The 12,316-nt window shown below is 46.4% G+C and overlaps 3 non-coding genes and 1 pseudogene across 3 annotated transcripts; all 4 read right to left on the bottom strand.

Annotated features, from left to right (window-relative positions):
• Positions 1–6,543: 6,543 nt before the first annotated feature.
• On the bottom strand, positions 6,544–6,734 carry LOC142716439 (U2 spliceosomal RNA). Its single transcript, XR_012871661.1, has one exon. It is a non-coding gene; the product is annotated as a U2 spliceosomal RNA (small nuclear RNA).
• Positions 6,735–8,082: 1,348 nt separating this feature from the next.
• Positions 8,083–8,273, bottom strand: LOC142716440 (U2 spliceosomal RNA). Its single transcript, XR_012871662.1, has one exon. It is a non-coding gene; the product is annotated as a U2 spliceosomal RNA (small nuclear RNA).
• A 1,348-nt stretch (positions 8,274–9,621) lies between these two features.
• Positions 9,622–9,812, bottom strand: LOC142716441 (U2 spliceosomal RNA). The gene has a single exon (XR_012871663.1). It is a non-coding gene; the product is annotated as a U2 spliceosomal RNA (small nuclear RNA).
• Positions 9,813–11,168: 1,356 nt separating this feature from the next.
• On the bottom strand, positions 11,169–11,343 carry LOC142716454 (U2 spliceosomal RNA; annotated as a pseudogene).
• Positions 11,344–12,316: the final 973 nt, after the last annotated feature.

The following is a 12,316-nucleotide window of genomic DNA, read 5'->3' on the forward strand; positions in this document are numbered from 1 at the left end:
GAGTTCCAGTCAGTCACAAACCATTTATTTAGAAGGGTGGCATTCCTTTTTTTGTCTAATAAAAAATAAATATACATCTCACTAAAACAAAGACCTAAAACATCATCAACCGATAAAACGTCGTGCTTAAAAAGGAGGATGTTCCTGGCCTTCCATAGAGCTTCTTTGGCGCAGTTCATCGTCTTCCATGCAATTATCTTCTGACTCGCGGTTGGGCATCCAAAAAGTCCATATAAAATATCTTCATAGTTTAAGTCCTTTAGGTCTGCCATCTTCACCAAAAGAGGGAATATTTTTTTCCAAAATTGTTTTGCAAAGTCACATGTCCAAAAAATATGTCTTATAGTTTCCTCGGCCTGGCAGCCTTCCCTCGGGCAGACGGCAGACCTCGCGAATCCTCTTCTGTACTGGAATGCCCGGCATGGAAGACATTGATGAACGCAGCTCCAGGCCAGGTCCATCTGTGCATTAAAAAGATAAAACACATTAATCATTTTGAAAATAAAAGCACATCGTTGCGTATTAAAATTCTCTACATTGCTGACCGTCTCGCTCTCTCTCAGGTCTTTTATTAGTTTTTTGCTATTCTTAAGTTCATTCACGGTCTTCCCTTTTAAATTGAAGAGAGCCACTATTTTTTCTAAAATTACGTAGTTTGCTGGTAATTTAAAAGCGTATGGTGAGGATAAAATTATGTTAAACCAACCAAACCTCCGCATAAAAAACCCAGTATTAAAACGTAAAAAGTAAGACCAATAGTGCTCTTTAAAAAGGGAATTAAAACAGAAACTAAAGAACTTAATTAAAAGAAACCTATTAAAATCAGGAAAATCTTTGCCACCCTTTGGTTTGGACTTTATTACCGTTTCTCGTTTCAATTTCTCCATCCTGGAACTCCAAAAGAAGGTAAAACATGCTTTTGTTATTTTTCGTAATAAAACTGTTGGGGGAGGGAACACCATGCTTGTATATAAAAGAAGGGGTAAAATGACCATTTTTATGATTAAAATTTTTCCCTCCATGGTGAGTTTCCTCATATTCCACATACAAATTTTATTGTTTACCTTCTGCGCCACCATGTCCCAACTTATAAAACCATTGTCGTGCTCACTGAAGGAGATACCTAAAACTTTAATAGTATCTGACACAGGAACGGGTACGTCTCTAAAAACCATGCTTCCTATTCTTAAAATATTACTTTTGCTGAAATTTATTCTAAAACCGGAAGCACAGCAATAAAACTCAATTTGTTTTAGGGCTTTCTGAAGCGAGAGGGTGTCCCTACAAAGTATCGCCACATCATCCATGTACCCCACTGCTTTAGCCTCTATGCCGCCTCCCCCTGGCAGGGGGACTCCACGTATTTGTTTATCACGGCGTATTGCGCATAGCAGAGGCTCTAGTGCACATATGAAAAGCAGTGGGGACAAGGGACACCCCTGCTTCACCCCAGAGTTTAAAAGAACGTCCTGTGTCTTAAAACCATTTACTAAAATTTTGCTTGTGCAATCTTTATAAAAGGCTTTAATAGATAGTAAAAAACCTTCAGGTATACCCATCCGCTCTAAAACCTTAAAAAGATAAAAGTGCGATACTCGGTCGAAAGCTTTTTGAAAATCTATGGATAAAATGGCTAATTTTCCGTTTCTAGATTTTGTGTCTTCAATCGCATCTTTTATTAAATTAATATTATCCCAGATGCTGCGGCCTGGCACCCCACACACCTGGTTAGAGTGTATGATGTGGGGTACTATGGCTTTTAAACGGTTTGCACATAGTTTTGCCATTATTTTGTAGTCACTATTCAGAAGGGTTATTGGTCTCCAATTCTCTAAAACTGCGATGTCACCTTTTTTGTATAGCAAGGAGACCTCACCCTTCCGCCAGGACTTAGGCAGCATCTTGGAATGAAAGACTTCGGTAAAAAGGTTTAAGAGATCATCTTTTAAAATATCATAAAATTTGACATAAAACTCGCTGGGTATACCGTCCGGGCCAGGAACTTTACCTGCTTTAAAACTCTTCACTGTCTCTAAAATCTCCTGCTCCGACAGTTCCTGCAATAAAAAATTCTGGGAGACAGGGTCTAAAACAGTGGTAATCTCCTTCAGCGAGTCACGCATAAAATCACGATCCACAGTTTTCACATTAAAAAGGTCAGTATAAAACTCATGAACTTTACTTAAAAGACCCTGTACATCCGACACCCCATCAATATTTTTAAGAATAGCTTTTTTATTGTTCATTTTCTTAAAAAAGTACCTGGAGCAGGTCTCGTTCTCTTCCACGTGTTGTATCCTAGAACGAAAAATAATTTCTTTGCCTTTCTGCTCCAGGCACTGAGCTATCTCTTTTTTTAAGTTGGTGATGTCGTCTTTTACATCTATCTCATGCTCTCTCATCTTGTACAGGGTCTGTAGGCGGGTGTTAAGGATTTTAAAAAAAGCCTGCTTCTCTCTGGCTTTTGCCACACTTTTTTTAATAAAAAATTCTTTTATTTTTCTTTTCATTTTCTCCCACCATTCAGTGATGGGAGCCCGTGTGTCTCTCACCCGCCTACTCTCTTTGTAAAATTCAATAAAATCGGTAAAAACCTGTGGATCATCTAAAAGGGAAACATTTAACTTCCAGGACTTTTTACTAATAATGTTATTAAAATCACGCTTTACATAAAATGATAAAAGCTTGTGATCAGAAAACACATTGGTTAAAACTTCACATTTAAAAGGCAGTAGATTCTCGTTACAAAAAATAAAATCTATCCTGGAGCTACAGGTGGCGTTGCTCCAGGTAACGCCGGCTTCCTCTGGACTGCTCCTGTTACATTCTTTATAAACGTCTTTTAACTTAAAATCACCCACCATATCTTTGAGCAGTCCAGAGGTCTTATCATAGTTCCTGCTTGTAGCACTGGTAAGCCGGCGTTCCCCTCTCAGGATACAATTAAAATCACCTGCGAGGATAAAAGGCTCAGTCGTGTTAATAAAAAGAGGTAAAATCGCTAACATTTCTTCTCTTTTATTTTTGTCAGGTGAGCCATAAAAATTTAAGAACTGCCATTTCACACCGTCAATAAAAGCCTTAACCAATAAAATACGTCCTGGAAGAATCTCTTGGATAAAATCGATTAAAACGTTTCCCTTAAAAAGAATGGCGACCCCTGCTGATCTGGACTCGTTAGATCCAGACCAGACTGATGGACCATACTTCCAATCCTCTTGGTATTTATGGTACTTCATCATATGGGGAATGCCGCACTCCTGCAGGAAAAAAACAGAGGCTGCCAGGCCAGCTAAAAAGCTGAAGAGAGCAACCCTTCTAACTTTGGACTTGGCGCCCCTCACGTTGAGGGAGATTCCCTTTACTTCAGACATTGTGGAGATTAAAATAACGTCTTGATTTTAAAATAATAAATATTCGTGGAACTTAAAATCAGACATTTCCTCCACCAGCATTACCAGAATTCTCGTTTGCGCTCATATCCCCACCCTCGTCCGAATCGCCTGCAAAGAGGGACGAAAAGGGAGAGGAACTACCTTCACTGAGAGCCGTGCCAGCAACTCTTATCTCGTACAAGGGGAGCCCACTCTCGCTTAGCGTCACCTGGGTCTCAACTGGGTGACCACGTAGGTCCATTTCGGGTGGGTCCCCCAAGGGCCCCGCCTCTCCCCCCAGGCTCTGTTGACGCCGTCTTAGAGGGGGAGGTTGCGCACACGGCGGGGTGTCCGGTATCTGGGAGGGAACAGTGCCCACCCTCCTCACCAGGTCAGGCGAGGAGGTGGTCCTAGGAGGAGCCCCACTTTTCTTCACGGATGTGTCCATCTGCTCCTCCCCTGATTCCCTCCTGCCAGCACGCTCCTGTTTTCCCTTTTTTCGGGGACCCACCGCTACCCAGTTCTCCTGCTCGGAGTCAGACTCCTGAGACCCAGGTACAGGAGCAGGCCCGGCACCCACTGGACAACCAGCCCTCTGGGATGCCACAGTATCATTGGTGGCCTGCTCCTTTTCCGCCTTCCTCTTAGCTTGCCTTTTATCTTTGGCGCTGGGCTCCATCCTTTCCTCAGAGGTTGCTGGCTGCGAGGCACCCGCTTTGGCTCCATTATTCCGCACCACTGAAGCCCAGGTGCCTCGCTGCTCCTTCGCGGCCCCGGCATGCTCCTCTCCCCGGGGGTGGGACTGGTCCGCTGGTGGAGCACGTGGGGGCGCCTCGGGTTGCTCATATTCTTCGCCTCGGTACCTATGGGGACAAGAATAGTACAGATGACCAGTTTTTTGGCAAAAATTACATTTTTTCTCTTGTGAGCATTCTCTTATATTGTGCTCTTTGCTTCCACAGTTTCTACAGGTGACATCGCAGTTAAAACTGGTATGTCCATAGGTACCGCAGGCCCTGCAGAAGTTTGGCATCCCTGAAAAATAGAGGTCGCCATTCACATTTCCAATTTTAAAACGAGCCGGTGGTAATCTCGTTTCTTGGGTGGAGGGGTCCTTTATCAAAGTCACTAAAAACTTCCACTTGACGGTCCACACTCCACACTCGTTCATAACTCTCCCCAATAGTTTGACGTTCTTGAAGTAGGCAGCTAGAAATGCTGCCACTTCCATATCCTTCACATATGGGGAGTACATTTTAATCACAACGAGTTTGGTAATTTCAAAGGCATGTTCTATTACCTGGACTCCCGCTACCACGAGTTCACCTTTTCTCCTCTCAGCTCGGTCCATGGCATCACGGAGGATTCCTTCTCCCATAAAGGTTACATCAAATATTCCTCGTTTCGGGTAGTCCTGGATAGCCAAAATCTCGTTTTTGTGGACCGCCAGTAGTTCTTCCAAGATCGTGTTGACCAAAAATTTCACGCCACGTGGACCGCCTCCACCCTCTGCCACGATAAATCGGGCAGAGTTCTTTAGCCGGGCATACACCGGCACCGCATCTGGCTCGCCTGCCATTTCCGTGGCCAGGCCGAACCGCACAGCAAAATGCTGCGCCCTATGGGGTCCTGAGACGTACCAAAGGGCTGGGGGGGGGATCGCAACTCGTTGCTCAGGACTAAGCCTCTCTCCCAAATAGCAGCACGGGGGTGAAGTCCAGGCGAACCTGGACGATCCCCCGAGGCCGAGAGAGAGGGTACCTGAGCACCTTCTGACTAAAAACCTCCTGTATAAATACACTTGGTCTTAGCCAAAAGGCCGAGAAGCGATAACCCGAGCGGCCCTTGCCTTGCCCGAGCCTGTCCCATACTGCTGTTCACCCCTTGCAGCGATTGATTCAGCCTACTCCTAGGCAATTCCATGGGGCCCTGCAGGCTCACACACATTTACAGCTACTAAGCGGGAGGGAGGTGAATAAAGGCCGGAGAGGAAGCTACACAGGATTTGCTTCTTTTGCTTGCACCACAATGCAGTGCTGAAAGAGGAGGAATCTACATAAAAACGCCTTCCTGGCAACGCCCAAATGCCCTCCTGCCATGCAGATAAACACTGGCAGCGGCAGCAAGTGCATGCCCACAGCCACCCCTTGTTCCTTCACACCTTGTATCAGCTGTAATCCAGTCCAGTCCAGTCCAGTGCTGCCTGCTGAGCAGCACTGACCAACACTGCCTGGGCCCAGGCTTTTATCTCTGAGGCAGGCCCCATTATGATGTCAGAAAGCTGGCTCTGGAATCCTGAGGGCTCCACTATGACACGTGCAAAGTTCCGTCTGAACTTTATATAAGACGGTGCGGCTCAGTCAGTCACTCAGTGTTGCCTGAGAGGGCAACACTGCAACAGCCGGCCGCCAGGCTGTCTTTTTTTTGCACATTTATTTGCCTCCAGGAGGCCACAAGAGGGAGACAAGGGACTGCAAAATGGAAAATAGGCATCCACCAACTTTACAGACAACTTCTCTTTGCTCCTACAACCTCCATCCTTGCACAGTTTGTTATTCTTCCAGGTAACATAGTAACAAATCCAAATTGCTGCTCTCTTTGTAGGCAAGCAAGGGTTTGTTGCAACTGCAATTCTTACTTCTTCTTGGAAATGTAGGGACGACAGTACATTCCATCACATCCATCTAGTGTACACAGGTAGGTCCATTGTGGCGGGCGGGCTGCTTTAATGGCTGTTTGCTGTTCCCCCTACTCCACTCCACTATTTGACTGTGGTGCTGCATCAATCAATCAGTGGCTGGCTCAGGTGCAGCTCTTTAACCTACCTAAAAGGGAGGGCGGAGAGAAGACAAGGAAGGTGAATGAGCTGTTCCAATGTGAAATGCCGGAAACACAGAAACACAGAAGACACACACACACACACACACACACACACACACACACACACACACACACACACACACACACACACACACACACAACAAGAGGTGGCAATGTATTAATTAATTGCATTTAATAAATGAGCTCATTATCACACATGACTGTACAAATGCATTGTCCAACAGGTGTTGAAATAATGGGATTAAAAGGGGAGATCCCATCAGAAAGACAAAAACAATAGCAAACACAAATAGCACTTTTGGAATCTGATTTTAGTCAACACATAAGGGAAGGGTGCACCGGTCCTGGAAATACTGCAATACCAGGTCAATGCGTGGAGTGGACAGAGCAAGCTCTATTTCCATCTCCCTGTTCTAAAAATCCATTTAATATATGGTCCCCAGATAGGGGACGTATCAGATATTAAACTGATAAGAACAGATACTACACTTGATCTTAGCCAAAAGGCCGAGAAGCGATAACCCGAGCGGCCCTTGCCTTGCCCGAGCCTGTCCCATACTGCTGTTCACCCCTTGCAGCGATTGATTCAGCCTACTCCTAGGCAATTCCATGGGGCCCTGCAGGCTCACACACATTTACAGCTACTAAGCGGGAGGGAGGTGAATAAAGGCCGGAGAGGAAGCTACACAGGATTTGCTTCTTTTGCTTGCACCACAATGCAGTGCTGAAAGAGGAGGAATCTACATAAAAACGCCTTCCTGGCAACGCCCAAATGCCCTCCTGCCATGCAGATAAACACTGGCAGCGGCAGCAAGTGCATGCCCACAGCCACCCCTTGTTCCTTCACACCTTGTATCAGCTGTAATCCAGTCCAGTCCAGTCCAGTGCTGCCTGCTGAGCAGCACTGACCAACACTGCCTGGGCCCAGGCTTTTATCTCTGAGGCAGGCCCCATTATGATGTCAGAAAGCTGGCTCTGGAATCCTGAGGGCTCCACTATGACACGTGCAAAGTTCCGTCTGAACTTTATATAAGACGGTGCGGCTCAGTCAGTCACTCAGTGTTGCCTGAGAGGGCAACACTGCAACAGCCGGCCGCCAGGCTGTCTTTTTTTTGCACATTTATTTGCCTCCAGGAGGCCACAAGAGGGAGACAAGGGACTGCAAAATGGAAAATAGGCATCCACCAACTTTACAGACAACTTCTCTTTGCTCCTACAACCTCCATCCTTGCACAGTTTGTTATTCTTCCAGGTAACATAGTAACAAATCCAAATTGCTGCTCTCTTTGTAGGCAAGCAAGGGTTTGTTGCAACTGCAATTCTTACTTCTTCTTGGAAATGTAGGGACGACAGTACATTCCATCACATCCATCTAGTGTACACAGGTAGGTCCATTGTGGCGGGCGGGCTGCTTTAATGGCTGTTTGCTGTTCCCCCTACTCCACTCCACTATTTGACTGTGGTGCTGCATCAATCAATCAGTGGCTGGCTCAGGTGCAGCTCTTTAACCTACCTAAAAGGGAGGGCGGAGAGAAGACAAGGAAGGTGAATGAGCTGTTCCAATGTGAAATGCCGGAAACACAGAAACACAGAAGACACACACACACACACACACACACACACACACACACACACACACACACACACACACACACACACACACACACACACACACACAACAAGAGGTGGCAATGTATTAATTAATTGCATTTAATAAATGAGCTCATTATCACACATGACTGTACAAATGCATTGTCCAACAGGTGTTGAAATAATGGGATTAAAAGGGGAGATCCCATCAGAAAGACAAAAACAATAGCAAACACAAATAGCACTTTTGGAATCTGATTTTAGTCAACACATAAGGGAAGGGTGCACCGGTCCTGGAAATACTGCAATACCAGGTCAATGCGTGGAGTGGACAGAGCAAGCTCTATTTCCATCTCCCTGTTCTAAAAATCCATTTAATATATGGTCCCCAGATAGGGGACGTATCAGATATTAAACTGATAAGAACAGATACTACACTTGATCTTAGCCAAAAGGCCGAGAAGCGATAACCCGAGCGGCCCTTGCCTTGCCCGAGCCTGTCCCATACTGCTGTTCACCCCTTGCAGCGATTGATTCAGCCTACTCCTAGGCAATTCCATGGGGCCCTGCAGGCTCACACACATTTACAGCTACTAAGCGGGAGGGAGGTGAATAAAGGCCGGAGAGGAAGCTACACAGGATTTGCTTCTTTTGCTTGCACCACAATGCAGTGCTGAAAGAGGAGGAATCTACATAAAAACGCCTTCCTGGCAACGCCCAAATGCCCTCCTGCCATGCAGATAAACACTGGCAGCGGCAGCAAGTGCATGCCCACAGCCACCCCTTGTTCCTTCACACCTTGTATCAGCTGTAATCCAGTCCAGTCCAGTCCAGTGCTGCCTGCTGAGCAGCACTGACCAACACTGCCTGGGCCCAGGCTTTTATCTCTGAGGCAGGCCCCATTATGATGTCAGAAAGCTGGCTCTGGAATCCTGAGGGCTCCACTATGACACGTGCAAAGTTCCGTCTGAACTTTATATAAGACGGTGCGGCTCAGTCAGTCACTCAGTGTTGCCTGAGAGGGCAACACTGCAACAGCCGGCCGCCAGGCTGTCTTTTTTTTGCACATTTATTTGCCTCCAGGAGGCCACAAGAGGGAGACAAGGGACTGCAAAATGGAAAATAGGCATCCACCAACTTTACAGACAACTTCTCTTTGCTCCTACAACCTCCATCCTTGCACAGTTTGTTATTCTTCCAGGTAACATAGTAACAAATCCAAATTGCTGCTCTCTTTGTAGGCAAGCAAGGGTTTGTTGCAACTGCAATTCTTACTTCTTCTTGGAAATGTAGGGACGACAGTACATTCCATCACATCCATCTAGTGTACACAGGTAGGTCCATTGTGGCGGGCGGGCTGCTTTAATGGCTGTTTGCTGTTCCCCCTACTCCACTCCACTATTTGACTGTGGTGCTGCATCAATCAATCAGTGGCTGGCTCAGGTGCAGCTCTTTAACCTACCTAAAAGGGAGGGCGGAGAGAAGACAAGGAAGGTGAATGAGCTGTTCCAATGTGAAATGCCGGAAACACAGAAACACAGAAGACACACACACACACACACACACACACACACACACACACACACACACACACACACACACACACACACACACACACACACACACAACAAGAGGTGGCAATGTATTAATTAATTGCATTTAATAAATGAGCTCATTATCACACATGACTGTACAAATGCATTGTCCAACAGGTGTTGAAATAATGGGATTAAAAGGGGAGATCCCATCAGAAAGACAAAAACAATAGCAAACACAAATAGCACTTTTGGAATCTGATTTTAGTCAACACATAAGGGAAGGGTGCACCGGTCCTGGAAATACTGCAATACCAGGTCAATGCGTGGAGTGGACAGAGCAAGCTCTATTTCCATCTCCCTGTTCTAAAAATCCATTTAATATATGGTCCCCAGATAGGGGACGTATCAGATATTAAACTGATAAGAACAGATACTACACTTGATCTTAGCCAAAAGGCCGAGAAGCGATAACCCGAGCGGCCCTTGCCTTGCCCGAGCCTGTCCCATACTGCTGTTCACCCCTTGCAGCGATTGATTCAGCCTACTCCTAGGCAATTCCATGGGGCCCTGCAGGCTCACACACATTTACAGCTACTAAGCGGGAGGGAGGTGAATAAAGGCCGGAGAGGAAGCTACACAGGATTTGCTTCTTTTGCTTGCACCACAATGCAGTGCTGAAAGAGGAGGAATCTACATAAAAACGCCTTCCTGGCAACGCCCAAATGCCCTCCTGCCATGCAGATAAACACTGGCAGCGGCAGCAAGTGCATGCCCACAGCCACCCCTTGTTCCTTCACACCTTGTATCAGCTGTAATCCAGTCCAGTCCAGTCCAGTGCTGCCTGCTGAGCAGCACTGACCAACACTGCCTGGGCCCAGGCTTTTATCTCTGAGGCAGGCCCCATTATGATGTCAGAAAGCTGGCTCTGGAATCCTGAGGGCTCCACTATGACACGTGCAAAGTTCCGTCTGAACTTTATATAAGACGGTGCGGCTCAGTCAGTCACTCAGTGTTGCCTGAGAGGGCAACACTGCAACAGCCGGCCGCCAGGCTGTCTTTTTTTTGCACATTTATTTGCCTCCAGGAGGCCACAAGAGGGAGACAAGGGACTGCAAAATGGAAAATAGGCATCCACCAACTTTACAGACAACTTCTCTTTGCTCCTACAACCTCCATCCTTGCACAGTTTGTTATTCTTCCAGGTAACATAGTAACAAATCCAAATTGCTGCTCTCTTTGTAGGCAAGCAAGGGTTTGTTGCAACTGCAATTCTTACTTCTTCTTGGAAATGTAGGGACGACAGTACATTCCATCACATCCATCTAGTGTACACAGGTAGGTCCATTGTGGCGGGCGGGCTGCTTTAATGGCTGTTTGCTGTTCCCCCTACTCCACTCCACTATTTGACTGTGGTGCTGCATCAATCAATCAGTGGCTGGCTCAGGTGCAGCTCTTTAACCTACCTAAAAGGGAGGGCGGAGAGAAGACAAGGAAGGTGAATGAGCTGTTCCAATGTGAAATGCCGGAAACACAGAAACACAGAAGACACACACACACACACACACACACACACACACACACACACACACACACACACACACACACACACACACACACACACACACACACACACACAACAAGAGGTGGCAATGTATTAATTAATTGCATTTAATAAATGAGCTCATTATCACACATGACTGTACAAATGCATTGTCCAACAGGTGTTGAAATAATGGGATTAAAAGGGGAGATCCCATCAGAAAGACAAAAACAATAGCAAACACAAATAGCACTTTTGGAATCTGATTTTAGTCAACACATAAGGGAAGGGTGCACCGGTCCTGGAAATACTGCAATACCAGGTCAATGCGTGGAGTGGACAGAGCAAGCTCTATTTCCATCTCCCTGTTCTAAAAATCCATTTAATATATGGTCCCCAGATAGGGGACGTATCAGATATTAAACTGATAAGAACAGATTTTTTGATTGAAAAATGCTTTATTGACAATCAATCGTCATCATACAAACATTACTGCGACGCAGCGCAAGCCATGAAGCAGCAAATAATAAATAATAACAGTCGTCAAACATAACATGACAGTATAATACACAGTACAGGCTAGCCTATGCTATACATTACACCACATGCTACACTAACATTCTTGCATTCACTAAAGCCAAACAACAAAGCATTACAGACAAGTGATGGGATAGGGGAGTGGGTAGGAGGGGATAGGGAAGGGGGAAATCACAGGCCCGAAGCTTTATTGAAAGACAACACACAAGAAGGGAGAGTGGGGGGAAGGGGAGTATCAGTCCTCTTCCTCATCGACGTCCGGGCTGTCCCAGGTGGAATAGTCTCTGAGCAGGCTGTGGATCAGCCTGCGGCAGTCCTGGACGGACACACTCTCTCTCCGCAAAATCAGACGGTTCCTGGCAAACCATATAGCGTCCTTAAAGCAGTTCATAAGGCGCCAGGCTTCCTGGATTGCTCCATCCGTGGTATTCCCAGGAAATAGTCCATAAAGTACCGAGCGGTACGACAGTCTGTTCCTGGGTACTGAGTCCTTGAGTTCATGTTCCAAGGCTTTCAACAGACCCTGTGCAAAGGGGCACTGCCAGAAAATGTGCAAAGATGTTTCCTCCGTGAAGGGGCACCTGGGGCAGTACCGGGTCTTGCACAGGTTGCGGGCATGCATGAATGACCTAAGAGGCAGTCCTCCCTGGATGGCCATCCATGAAATGTCCTTGTGCCCGTTGGTCAACCTGCCAGATGACACGTTAGTCCAAACAGTCTCCAACGTGTCGGCATGAAGCCCTGGAACAGACTCCAGTGAGTCCTTTGCTCTGATGTGCTTGTGGATCGTCTTAGGTTTCCACAAGTCGGGCTTAAGACCCTCCAGTTGATGCTCCCTCACGAACCGGACGACATCTCCGTAGAACCAGGGAGCGTGCCAGTTGTAAGGGAAGGAG

Source organism: Rhinoderma darwinii, unplaced genomic scaffold, assembly GCF_050947455.1.
Source record: "Rhinoderma darwinii isolate aRhiDar2 unplaced genomic scaffold, aRhiDar2.hap1 Scaffold_4501, whole genome shotgun sequence".
In the NCBI taxonomy this organism is placed as follows: Eukaryota; Metazoa; Chordata; class Amphibia; order Anura; family Rhinodermatidae; genus Rhinoderma; species Rhinoderma darwinii.